Consider the following 13,217-nt stretch of genomic DNA (forward strand, 5'->3'; position numbering starts at 1 on the left):
AACTCTGAATGGAAACTCTGAGTCCTGGGTGTCTTTACCTCTGAATCTGAGAGGGGTGGTAATTATGGGTTCCACAGGGGACTGTTAGGAGCCTGTGAGGTTTCCTCATTAAAGTCCTATCCTCTGTCACAAGCTAAGCCTCAATCTTTTCCTTGTTTGTTTGTTTAAACGGGGCTAGATACACCTGTCTCTTCCTCTCCCCTGACTGCTGGGATTAAAGTTGTGAGCAACCAGACTGGCCTTTGTTTCTTTTCATTACACAGGGAAACTCAATTACTACATTTTGTGTCTTGTCTGCAGAGTAATTTAGCTGGGTATGCTGCTGCATGTCTGCAATCCTCCCCAGCAATACAGACTGAGAGGCTGGTCATTTCTGAGGCCTAGGGTCCAAGTCTGTTGGCCAAGTTTGTTGCCTTAGGGACTCCATTTACAAAGCATTCCTTTGTCTTTGCTGTAATGATGGCTTCTCTAAGCAGTAAATTCCCTGGGGACTTATTAAATTGGATTTACTTTACAAAAGTGGGGGGGGGGTTGCTATGTAAGAATGGATTTGGAGGCCTAAACAGCAAGCTCTGGGCTGATTAAGTCTCTTGTAAAAGGATCTGGTGGGTGGCCTGTGAGAGATGATCCCCTCCTGATACACTTCGCTTTCTCAGATTCTGTGATTCATTTAGTCTTCCACTGACCCCTGCTACTAAATGACAGTCCACTGCTGTGAGTCAGGAAACTGAAATAAATACCAGACCTGTTAGCGGCCTTGGAAAGCAGGACGCGGCAGCACAGCCTTGTAACCTCAGCACTTAGAAGGCTAAAGGGCTTCAAACTCAAGTTCAGCCTGAGCCTAAATATAGCACAGCGCTGTCTCCAAAAACCCAAAACAAAACAAAACAAAAACCACCCCATTAAAAGAGTCCTGGATTCTGGGGTTTTGGATTGGAAAGCTAAAAATTTGGCATACAGAACTCTAGGGTTAGACTGCCTCGTTATCCTTCCTTGTATGATTTTCTGAGCCTCAAGTTTCTTAATTGTAAAAATGAAGATAGTGCCTCTCAACACTCTAGAACTTATGTAAGAAATTAGGGGGTGTAACAGAGCCAGTATATTCTAGCATGTTAGCCACCATTGACATTGTTGCTATTACTAGAAAAATAGAGTCCAGGGCTACAAAGATGGCTCAATAGTTAAGAGCACTTGGCTGCTCCAGAGGTCCTGAGTTCAATTCCCAGCAACCACACTGTGGTTCACAACCATCTGTAATGGGATCTGATGCCCTCTTCTGGTGTGCATGAAGACACTCATATATATAAAATAACGTGAACAAATCTTTAAAAAAGAAAAACAGAATCCTACAGAGGGATTGTCTGGCTCAAACTTAAAAGCCAGACTGCCAGGACCCAGTTCTACAGCTTTCCATGACTAAACCACAGTAACCTCTTCTGCTTCACTGTGAAGAGATGATAATCACAGAGTTTTACGAACACTGAACAAGTTAGTTCCAGGAAGGAGATTGCAAGAGTATTTTGCTAGTAATAAGGGTCTGATAAATGCTATCTCTTTCTTTTACACTTGACTGTGACGCAATGGAGTGTTTGGGAGAAGGCAATGTGGAGGTTTGCCCCATGCAAGCTGGAACACGAAGCCCGAAACGGAAGAGCAGGTTCATGTGAGGCTTGCTGGGGAGGGGGTTCCAAGGCTCTCTGCCTTGGAAGGGAGCTGCGAGGACAGGCAATAGCACACCATCGTGGGAGCCAGAACAGCATGTCCCTGGGGTCCCTCCATTTCTTCGAGGGACAGGTGACCTTCATAGCACACAGTGGATCCTGGCGGCTTCTCTAAAGACAGGATCAGAGTCCTTCCGTAGTTTGCTAGTGAGCCAAGTCATTGTGTGTCTTAGACCTCAGCTGAGGACACAGGTAACAATACCTTCCTAAACACCCCTGGAGGTGGGGAGAGGCAAGTCTGTCCAGGAATTGAGAGTCCCAGAGAGATGACAAGTGTGCATATTCTGCATGGCTTTGAAATCTCTGTGTTCTGGGAGTTGGGAAGCTTTTTTTTTTCTTTTGTCTTTGTTTTGTTTTCTGGGTTTTTGTTGTTGTTGTTTTTGATAGGGCTTATCTATGTAGCCCTGGCTGTCCTGGAACTCACTCTGTAGACCAGGCTGTCCTGGAACTCAGAGATCCACCTGCCTCTGCCTCCCAAGCTGCCGGGATTAAAGGCGTGTGCCACCGCTGATTGGCACAGTTGTAGAAGCTCTTAATTTCTCTTTTCCCTTTCATTTCCGTGAGCCTTTTCAGGGGCTACAGAGGGAAAACACATACACACATACATACACATACAGAGAGAGAGAGAGAGAGAGAGAGAGAGATGACACAGTAGGTCTTGCTGCAAGGAATAGCTGTGGGTTTGTGTGTGTATATAATTTTTTAACGTATTATATAGAGAAATAAATCATTTCCCTTTTCCCTTTTTTCCCTTCTAACCCTTCCATGTATCCTTTTCTCTTTCAAATTCATGACCTTTTTAATATTTCTAAATACGTAACCTTCTTAGTCTATATAAGGTTACTAACCTGTATGTTTCCAGGGCTAACCATTTGGTATTGGATAACCAATTGGTGTGCTGTTCACTGGGAAAGACTGTTTCTCCTACTGTGCACCATTTTAATTGCCTATAGTTCCTTCTCTAGAATTGAGGCACTCTCCTTAGCATATGTATTGATGTCTTCCTTGTGGCTTAAATGTGTACAACTCCAAAATTGGTATATTAAAAGCCTAATTAACAAGATATTAGATGGTGGAGCTTTTCAGGAAAGTGCTAAAGTCATGAAGACTTTGTCCTCATGAATATTTATTTACACACACACACACACACACACACACACACACACATATATATATATATATATATTTTTTTTTTTTTTTTTTGAGACAGGGTTTCTCTGTGTAGCCTTGGCTGTCCTGGACTTGCTTTGTAGGTCAGGCTGGCCTCGAACTCGAAGCAATCGCCCACCTCTGCCTCCCTGAATGCTGGGACTAAAAGTGTGCGCCACCACGCCCAGCTGAATATATTTTAATTTATTTTAATATATTTTAAAGACTTGTTTTTCTTTATGTGTTTCTGTGTGGGTAAAATGCCCTGTGTGTGTGGAGGGGTGGATGCCGGTAGAGGCCAGCAGAGACTGAAAGATCCCTTGGAGCTGGAGGTCCAGGAGGCTGTGAACCACCCTCTGTGGGTACTGAGAATCAAAGTCAGGTTCCTGTAAGGGCAGTATGCTCTCTTAACTTCTGAGCCATCTTTCCAGCCCCAAATATACTAATAACCTTATCAAAAGAAATGCTAGGCTAAAAAGAACGAGATAATAAAGAGGTGCTAGGGTTAGGATATAACTCTAATAGAGTGCCCACCTCGCACACATAAAGAAAGGAAGCTGCTGTCTTCACTCTTGCACTCTTCAGTTGCTGCTCCTGCCATTCGAGGAGGCAGCAACAAAACGCTGCCTACAGAACAGAACCATTCCCTACTGAGTGCTAAATCTAATGCCATCTTGATCTAGCTTCCCACGTTCTAAGAACTGTAAGACTAAGTTTTTCCTTCTTTGTAAACTGCTCAGCTTTAGGCATTTTGTCAGAGTAGCCCTGGAACTTCTGGCCCCACACGCAGAAGCACTGTCATCATGGGTTGCTCCCAATTCCAACCTTTACACTGTCCGACCTTTACACTCAGTTGTCTGGGGCCTCTTACTACTCTTCTTAGTTTGGAGTTTGATTTTTGTGCTGTAGTGATTGTGAAAATGACCCCAATAAAGCTGGGAGTGGTGGCTGTAATCCCAGCACTTGGGAGGGGAAGGCAGGAGGCTCGGAAGTGCAAAATCATCCTAGCCCAGGCTGGTCTTGAACTAGTGATCCCCTGTCCATGCCTCCTAAGTGGTAAGAGTACACTGGCACTGCCATAGAACAAGCCCAATCTAGTCTCGAACCAGAGAGTGCGAGAGTTCAGCAGAGTCTACAAAGAGCCCAGGTGTACCTGCTCAGGTCCTTACCTGGACAAACCAGCCGATCGGAATGACAGACACATGGGTGAATCTCACCAGGCCTGAATGAGCTAGCAGAACCACCAGCTAACCCACAGACACTGACAATAAGCCAACAATTTTGTCTGCTACAAAAACACTAGCTTAACTGGACAAGGTGATCCACACCTGTACTCCCAACCATGCTGGCGAGGCTGAAACTAGAGGATCATGAATTCAAGGGCACCGTGAGCTACATACCAAGCTTAAGGCCAGCTACACAAAGAGACTCTGTCAAGGAAGGAAGAGGGGGTGGGGAGGCAGGCTACTATATCCCATTGCTACCACCCCATTACTCAGATGAGCCTCTGAGGAGCACAGACAACCAGCGACTTACAGCTGCACACCCTGTGGGAAGCCTCAGTCCTCCTGTCTCCATGTCTGCCACAGGCACACGTGACTTTAAAACTGTTCTTAAAAGCTCCTGGCCATGAGAAGCTAGCAGCCATGCCTCACCTTAATCTGATTTCCTCTTCCTGTTTTTAAGATGCCCTACCTTTGCACGTACAAGAAATGGTTTTTATTTTTTGTTGTTGGGTTTTTTTTTTTTTTGTTTTGTTTTTGTTGTTGTTCTTTGTTTTATTTTTGTTTTTTTGAGAGAGGGTCTCACTCTGAATTAGAACTCTTTTGATGTGTAGCCCAGGTTGGCCTCAGACTTGCAATCCTACTGCCTTTTTGCCTCCCAAGTGGTTGAACTGTGGGTGAGGCACCAAGCCCAGCTAACATAAAATGTTACATCTGAGGCCAGATGGTGACAGACCCCTTTAATCCCAGCACTGGGAAGGCAGAAGCAGGTGGATTAGCTTGGTCTACACCAAGAGTTCCAGGACAGCCAGGGCTACATAGAAAGACCCAGTCTCAAACAAGCGAAGGCAGCATTTTTTCCTTTCTGTAATTTAACTGAGATTGAGAGATCAGTTTCTTGACCCAATTTGATACTGGTTTTCCTCAACTGTAAAAGTGAGCTACTTTGCCATTAGAACTAAATGAGCTAATGTTTAAAGTCCTTATCATTAAATTATACAAAATACTGAGTGAAAAATGAGTCACAGCAATGGCAGTGAACTGGAGAAACAGTTTGATTTTGAAGTGTCATGATTTTTACTGCACTCTAACGACATCAGTGTGTCTCATCAGTGTGTCAGTTCACATGCCTTTCCATCATCTCTTCGAGCCAAGATGGACTGGGAGATATCTTGTGGGTGGCAAACCGGTTTTTGAAACCCAGATATGCAAAAAAGCACGTCTTCATTCTTGAGAAGTCCTGATGAAATATTATCACACATTTTACTCTGTGTATAACAGAACATATTCATGGCAGGTGATACGGAAATCAGTGTTGAATGAGGAACTCATGTGGGAAAAGAGTCTTCACAAATGGGGCCTGGCATAGTTACTTGTGCCTGTAATCCTAGCACTCAGCTGAAACAGGGAAGAGGGTCTAGGAGGAAGGGAGGGACAGAGAGAAAGAATGCAATACACATGCGGTGTCTGAATGAGAATGGCCCCCGCAGGCTCATACATTTAAATGCTTGGTTCCCAAGTAGGGGAAAGTGTTTTGCCAGGTTCACGGGACCCTCAGAGACCACCAGGAGACGACTCCATGCAATTGCAAGAGAGCTTTATTACGAGAGCGATCGAACTCAGGACCCAAGTCTCACTGGTGCAGCAGTAGAGAAGTGGGACCCAGAGCTCTGAGTGAACAGGATTTTTAAAGGGAAAGTCTGTGAGCTGGGGGTTTCCATGGCAGCAAGCAGGGGGGCACAAGCCTTGGCGTTACAGAATTGGGTGAAGTTTAGCAGGGCGGGGTGACCTTTTCTGAGGCACATAATCACAATGGCTAAGGCATATACTCACAATGGCTATTTTTCTAAACCATATCTGAAACATTGGGGAGAATTTTCCCACCCGATTCTCAACCGATTCCCATTGATTATTGCCAGGGAGTTTGTCTCTATTTTCTATGAAGCATTTATTCTGTTATATTTCCTGGAGGCTGTTGCTAGGAGAGTCAACTTTGTTTTCTGCCAGGTGTACATTCTGTGATATTTCCTGGTACCTGAATTCAGTTCCCAGTCAAGATCTTTATTTCAAAATGGAGTTATATTCAGGCTATCTTAAGCTCTTCAAAAGGTTTAGGAAGAGTTAGAGATTTCTGGCCTTGCCGGAGGAGGTGTATCACTGGGAGTAGGCTTTGAGATTTCAAGCCTCTCGTCACTCCCAGTTAGGTCGCTTTGCCTTGTGTTTGTGAATCAAGTGGTGAACTCTCCGCACCTGCTCTAGCCATGCCGTTGTTCCCTGTCATAGGCCCTAACCTGTCAGCCCAATGACACTCTTTGCTTATAAGATAACTTGGTCATGGTGGTTTATTACGGCAATAGAAAAGTAACAATATACCAGCAAAAGAAAATTTAAAAATATTTTCTTTTATTAAAGATACAAAAGCTCAGCCAGGTGTGGTGGCACACACCTGTGATCCCAGCACAGGCATCGTGGGCAGCATGGGCCAGCAGAGGCTGCCGGATCGATGTGCATTCCAGGGCAACCTGGTCTACAAAGCGAGTCCAGGATAGCCAAGCTACACGGAGAAACCACGGCTCAGGAAAAAAAAAAAAATACAGAAAGCCAATTTCTTTGATGTTTGGGGTTTGTTTTGTTTTTACATATATTTGTGTGTGTCAGGGAGTGCCTGCCACATGCATGTGGAGATCAGACAACTCTAGAATTATCTCCTTCCAGAAAAGCCGTGGCAGCAAATATCATTACCTAATGAGCCATCTCACCAGCCCCTTTTGAGAAGTCTTTAAGAAAAACAGACACTGGGAACAATGAATTTCAGTAAAACCTTTTTTTTTTTTTTTTTTTTTTTTTTTAATTGGTTGAGTGGGATTTCAAAGGCAGCCTTGGTTTCCTAAGTATTTGGATTCTCATATCTTTGTTAGCTTTCTCAAGCAGCTAAAGCCCTCATGAGTTCCAGATATTGGGAGATGAAAACATCTTCAATTTAAACCTTGACTTTTTTTTTTTAAAGATTTATTTATTTATTATGTATACACAAGATCTCATTATGAACCAGATCTCCTTATAGGTGGCTGTGAGCTACCATGTGGTTGCTGGGGATCGAACTCAGGACCTTTGGAAGAACAGCCAGTGCTCTTAACCTCTGAGCCATCTCTCCAGCCCATAAATCTTGACTTTTTGATGTATAAATCAATGTATAATTTGGGTTTAAGTTTAAAGAAGCATGCCCTTTCATTTTACTTTGAAAGTAAATTTTTTAAAAAAGGAAGGGAGAACGGGAGGAGGGAGGAAAAGAAGCGAGGAAAGAAAGTGCTCTTCAAGACATCTTCCAAAGGCTGACTAGAGTTTGTCCAGTCACTGAGGCTCTCTCTGAGAGCTCTGGCCCTGCTCTTCACAGGTTCCAGTGCTGGCTGCTACTGAAGTTCAGTGTGATTCAGTGTCCCAAGAAGCTTCTTTCCACTCCAGGAAGCTCTTGCCCTTGGCTTTGTAGCCCTGGGCCCTGCCCCTCCTTTCGGGTTTGGAGGCATATCCCCAGTGAGTCACTGGTTAGTACACCATTGGTCTGCTTGTTCTGCAGCCTTGGGCCTGTCTAGATCTTGCTGCAGTAAGTGCTTGGGATGCCTATCACAACACAGACATCTAAGGTGACTTGCTCCAGAAGATGTCCTCAGATCCAGTCCTAAGAGTTGAATCAGCATCTATCTCTGTGTCTGACGGTTCTAACAGGCCGAGATGAGGCGTGAACCTGAAAATCTTCAGCCTAAGTCCCTCCACTACTCTAGATTCTACTGCCCCCCCTGGCCTCTATTTCACAACACTTCTGATTTCTCCCCCTCTAACCAAAAGCCACAACCTACAATACATACTGCCTGACAAACTCACTCTTTCTTCAAGACCCAAGCGACACCACCAGCCCTGGAGGAGCTGGGGTAGACCAAACTTAACCACTTGGTGAGACCTTTTCTGAAAAGCAAATACAAAAAATAAAGGACACAAAAGCCAAGGTGGAAGGCTCCTGGATCCAGACGGAGACATGTACACTTACTGTACCCATTAAAATGGCAAAAACAATTTTTTGAGAAAAAAGAGTTGTTGGTAAACCAGAAACGTTTAGATAGAAGGCAATATCAAACTGAAATTAAAAAAAAAAAAAAAAACACAGGAAAAGAAAATGAGCATAAGACATCAGAAGGAACCAGGGATGCTGTGGAGAAGCCCTAAGCAAGAAAGAGTCAAACTGGCTTTTCCCTGGGCCTCTGAATTGATCTGCTTGGCCTCAAACTAACTCCAGCAATATTTTCTAATCTTCTGGCTTCTTTTCGTTCTCTGGCTCATTCAGTCTTCACCTGAGTCTTCTCTCTGCATCTCTCTATTACTGTCCCGGTAAAACTGTCTCCTCTCTCTTTGCATTGGCCCTTAAGTAGCTTCCCTTTCCTCTCTCTTCTTGTGAGAGTTGAGTGTATCTTATTCTGTCAAGTCTTTCTCTGATTTGTCACTTTTTCTGCCACTCAATTAAACATCACTTTCAAATATAGGTTCTTCCTTCTGCAAACTAACTTCATCTTCATTGTTTAGGATTAAAGGTGTGTACTACCATGCCTGGACCTAAGCTTTTTTTTTTACTTGAAACTTGCTCTATGCCAGGCTGGCCTCAAATCTGCTTGCATCTGTCTCCTGGATTAAAGGTGTGTTTTTATTCCAACTGGATCACACAGACCTAGAAGGTCTTTGGATGTGATCTCTTACCAGAGCAGCCATTTTTTAATTAAAATTCCTCTACAGCCATCCTTTTCTACATAGTAAGTTCCTGAATAGGGCTACATAGAAGAGACCCTATCACAAAAACAAACAAACAAAATAATCAAATAAATTATTTGAAGTTATAACAATGACCGTCAATAGCAATTAAAATAAAAATTTAAGTGAGAACTGTATCATTATAAATGATTCCTTTATAATGCACTAGGTTTATGTCCAGTCTTGGCTAAAGTTTCTTCTCCTCCTGGAGGATTTCTCATAATTTCCTGGTCTTCATTGGGAGCAGTCCTTTCTCCTTCCAAAGCTCCTGGTACCTACCTGCTGGGCTGCACTGATTATCTAACTCTCCTGGGATCTATGCCTTATGTCATCATATTATCCTTAGCAATATGTACACAGCTGGGCATTGTCCAATGGACTGTGAGAATGAACTGTGCAATTATACTATAGCCTGTACAGTATCAATGACTCCTTAATTCATATCCCAGTGGCTTCTTAAGCTAAGACTTACTCACAGCTAAGACTGGTTCACAGCTTTAGAGATTTCAGACTATGGTTGCCTGGCTTCCTCTAACCAAGCCCACCTGATAGCCCATTTATCCACAAACTCATCAATACATTGATATATTGATGAAGTTGGAACCCACGATCAATAGGGCCACCAGCTGGGGATCAAACCTTTACCACATGAGCCTTTTGGTGTGGGGCATTACCTATCCAAACCTTACCAGAGAGTGTACTAAGTTGGTGGCTTCTGGCCTTTTTTAACGTGTCTCATGATAAACTACCGGTGCTTGCTTGAATCATGTGAGAGACTTAAAAATCAGTGGGTATTGTTTTAAAATCAGTGGGTATTGTTTTAAAATCAGTGGGTATTGTTTTAGCCTTAATGCCCAGAGGGGAAGAACTAGCCTTACTGCATTCTTTCCCACCCACTAATTATACAGTTGCTAAGAAACCAGCCCATATGACCAGGCCAGAACTGTTTGTAGTCTTGGCACCTAAAGTGGACCAATCATTTCAAAAGTCAATTTCCCTTACCCAATCATGTAATGCCAAAGCATGTAAGTCCCTGCTTGCGTTTCCCCCCCCCCAAAAAAAAACCTCTGTATCCCTAGACCTTGGGGATGCATTCCTCTCCTGTTTCCAGAGGACGTTTGCATCTTGTGTTCGAACTCGTATACAAATAAAAAACCTCATGTATGTACATTCTATTTATTCCTGGTCTTTTGGGGTTCGTGAACTGGGCATAACACATGGAATTGGTATTTTCTTTAAAATTAGACTTATATGTATGAAAGTTTTTCTTGCATGTATGTGTATGTGTGTGTATGTGTATATATATATATACATATATATATGTATATATATATATACATGTTACATATATATATATATGTAACATGTATGTGCCTGGTGCCCCAAAAGATGAGAAGAGGGTGTTGGAACTCTTGGAACTGGAGTTAACAGATTGTAAACCACCATGTGAGTGCTGGAAAACACACGTGGGTTCTCAGCAGGAGCAGTTAATGTTCTTAAAAACTGAGCCATCAGTCCCTGATTCTCAATTTTTAATTGTGCTTCCAAATTACAAAAAAAAAAAAAAAAAAAGACTTTAAAATGTGCATATCCAGAGTCAGTGATAGGTTTTAGTCACTGGTTCAAGACTTTAACATTTCACCAAACCTGCAGACCTGTGAGTTCAATCAAACAGTGCTGAGGACCCACACTGGTAAGTTGTCCTCTGAGCTACACAAACTGAGGTTGCTCTCTTAATGAACAGAAACTGTTCTGAAGCCTAGCGCTGTGGCACACAGCTGTAATCCCAACACTCTGGGAGGCAGAGACAGAGGGATGGATCTCTCTGAGTTTGAGGCCAGCCTGGTCTACAAAGCAAGTCCTGGACAGCTAAAGCTACACAGCCAGCCAAACTATTTCTCGGAAAAAAAACAAAAAACAACAAAAAGAAACTGCTCAGTAGTTTTACTTTCTATGTAAGTTTGGGCTCACTTTGTACACAGTTATTTTTATATAACTGGGTTTGTTTGTTATTACTCTGTTCTTAGCCCTCTAAAAACTAATCTGGTTTCCTTCCCGCTTCCATCCTACAGATTCTTGCACTTTCTAGCTTCCCCTAAGAGCCAGCTCCTTCCCCTGGACCTCTTCAGTGGCTTAATCCCTACTTCCTCTTCTAACTCCTCCTCCCCAGGCTGGCAGGAAGTCAAGTTCTATTATCTTCCCTGCTCATCAATGGCTAGCAGTGTTTACACAACAGGAGACAATTGAGTAGCAGTGTTTACACAACAGGAGATTGTCAGAACAAGAATTGCAACCAAATATGGGGGGGGGGGAGGGATGTACAGAAATCAGCATTTAAATTACACAATAACCTTATGCCTACAGCACACACATATACGAACACTTATTAATGTAATAAAAACCTTTTAAACTACCTATGTTTCTAAAGCTGGGCATCATGATGCACACCATTAATCTCAGCACTCAAGAGGCAGAGGCAAGCAGATCTCTTGACTTTGAAGCTAGCCTAGTCTACAGAGTTAGTTCCAGGGCAACCAGGGGTACACAGAGAAACTCTGTTTGGGGGCAGACGGAAGACGAGGGAAGAAAGAAAAAGAAAAAATCGGCATTAATCAATGTGGAGCCAAGGTAGTAATTTTTAAAAATTATAAGTGTAGTTCATTCATAGTTGAAAACAAACTCGTGAGAGAGCACGTGGTCTCGATCAGCTGAAAACAGACAAGTGAGACAACGTGATGTTTTGCTGGAAGCTGTCCCATGAAAGGGGAGTGGCTTTTGCCAGCTGCTAAAAACAGCGTTTTGTGGACGCGGATAAACAAGCCCACGAACAGGGGAGAACCCTTTTGCATTGCAGCTCTTGTAAGGTGCACATCCGTTTGCGGCTCTTCGTTTTTCTACACTTGACTTCTCGGAGAGAAATGCTCCACAGCAGAGAAGTTCTTGTGGCACTCCAGCTGAGTCCGCCCAATAGCGCCAATTCGGACTTTTTGTTGTTTCTGCTGGATCTTGCCACCGCTACTGATTTGGGTTGTTGTTTGGTGTTTGCTATTGGACTAGACTGCCGTTATCCTCTGACAAGGCAGAGCGGAAACCCCACAAGGAACGTCTAAAAAGGTCCACACATCCTTTTCCTAATAACCTTCTTTCAGTGGGTCGGAAGGAAAAATAGAAGCATTTAGAAACCCCAAATAAAATAGGTTTTTTTTTTCTTTTGAAAAATCGAAGCCTACATACCTGTATGGGTGGTTATGGGTGTTTTGCTTTCATGCCTGTTTACATGTGTGCCTGGTGCCTAGGAAAACCAGAAGAGGGTACCAGATCCCCTGGAACTGGAGTTACTCAAGTTGGGAGCCATCATCTGGGTGCTGGGAATGGAATCTTGGTCCTCTGGAAGGATAATCATGGAGTCATCTTCTCTACCCCAGTAGCAGTATTTTTAACAATCACCTGAGGTGATTCTGTTCTCCACAGTTTGAAGAACACTGGGTTCTGTGTCTTCTATCAATATTTCCCCATCAGTTTGTTTTCAGTAAAAAAAAAAAAAAAGTGGCTTAAATTAGCTGAAGTGGAAAAGACCAGTATGAGGGCGAGCTATAGAGTTCAGTCAGGGTACTGGCAGGTTTTCAGCCATCTGCTTGGGTTTGCCTTTCTTCGTCAGCTTCACCTTCAGCCATCTCGACACACCCATAAGGCAGTGCTGCTTCATCTAAGCCAGGTAGAAACACCATTTCCATGGAACTGTGGACCCAGAAATAAACCCAAGCAGCTAAAGTCACTGATTATTTACATATTTTAATTTTGAGACAGGGTCTAGCTGTGTAGTCCTACCTGTCCTGAAGCTTGCTCTGTAGACCAGGCTGGCCTCTCATTCAGAGATCTGCCTTCACCTGCCTCCTGAGTGTTGGGATTAAAGGTTTGCACCACCACTGCCTGGCTAAAAATAAACTTTAAATAAAACATGCATTAGCCATATGATTCTCCAACTCTAATTCTAAATATTACTCAAAAAAAAAAAACAAACAAAAAAAAAAAAACAACCCTTGAACTCTAAAGTCATGGGTATAAATGTTCTCAGCAGTGTAACTGATGATACGCAAAACTGGAAGCAATGGAAACAACCCTCAACCGGTAAATGAACGAAGTGTGGTTTGCCTGTGGGATACAAGTCAGTATCAGAAGGAAAGAAAACATCAATACAGAAAAATAAATCTGAGACACCAGAGTACACAGAAGACAAACACAAATGTTACATGCTGTATGATTCCACTTATGTGTGCAGACATCTCCCAAGGTCAGGTTAAATGACTTAACACCTAAGACTTTAATAACA

Source organism: Psammomys obesus, unplaced genomic scaffold (genome assembly GCF_907164565.1).
Source record: "Psammomys obesus unplaced genomic scaffold, mPsaObe1.curated_primary_1811, whole genome shotgun sequence".
Taxonomy (NCBI): domain Eukaryota; kingdom Metazoa; phylum Chordata; class Mammalia; order Rodentia; family Muridae; genus Psammomys; species Psammomys obesus.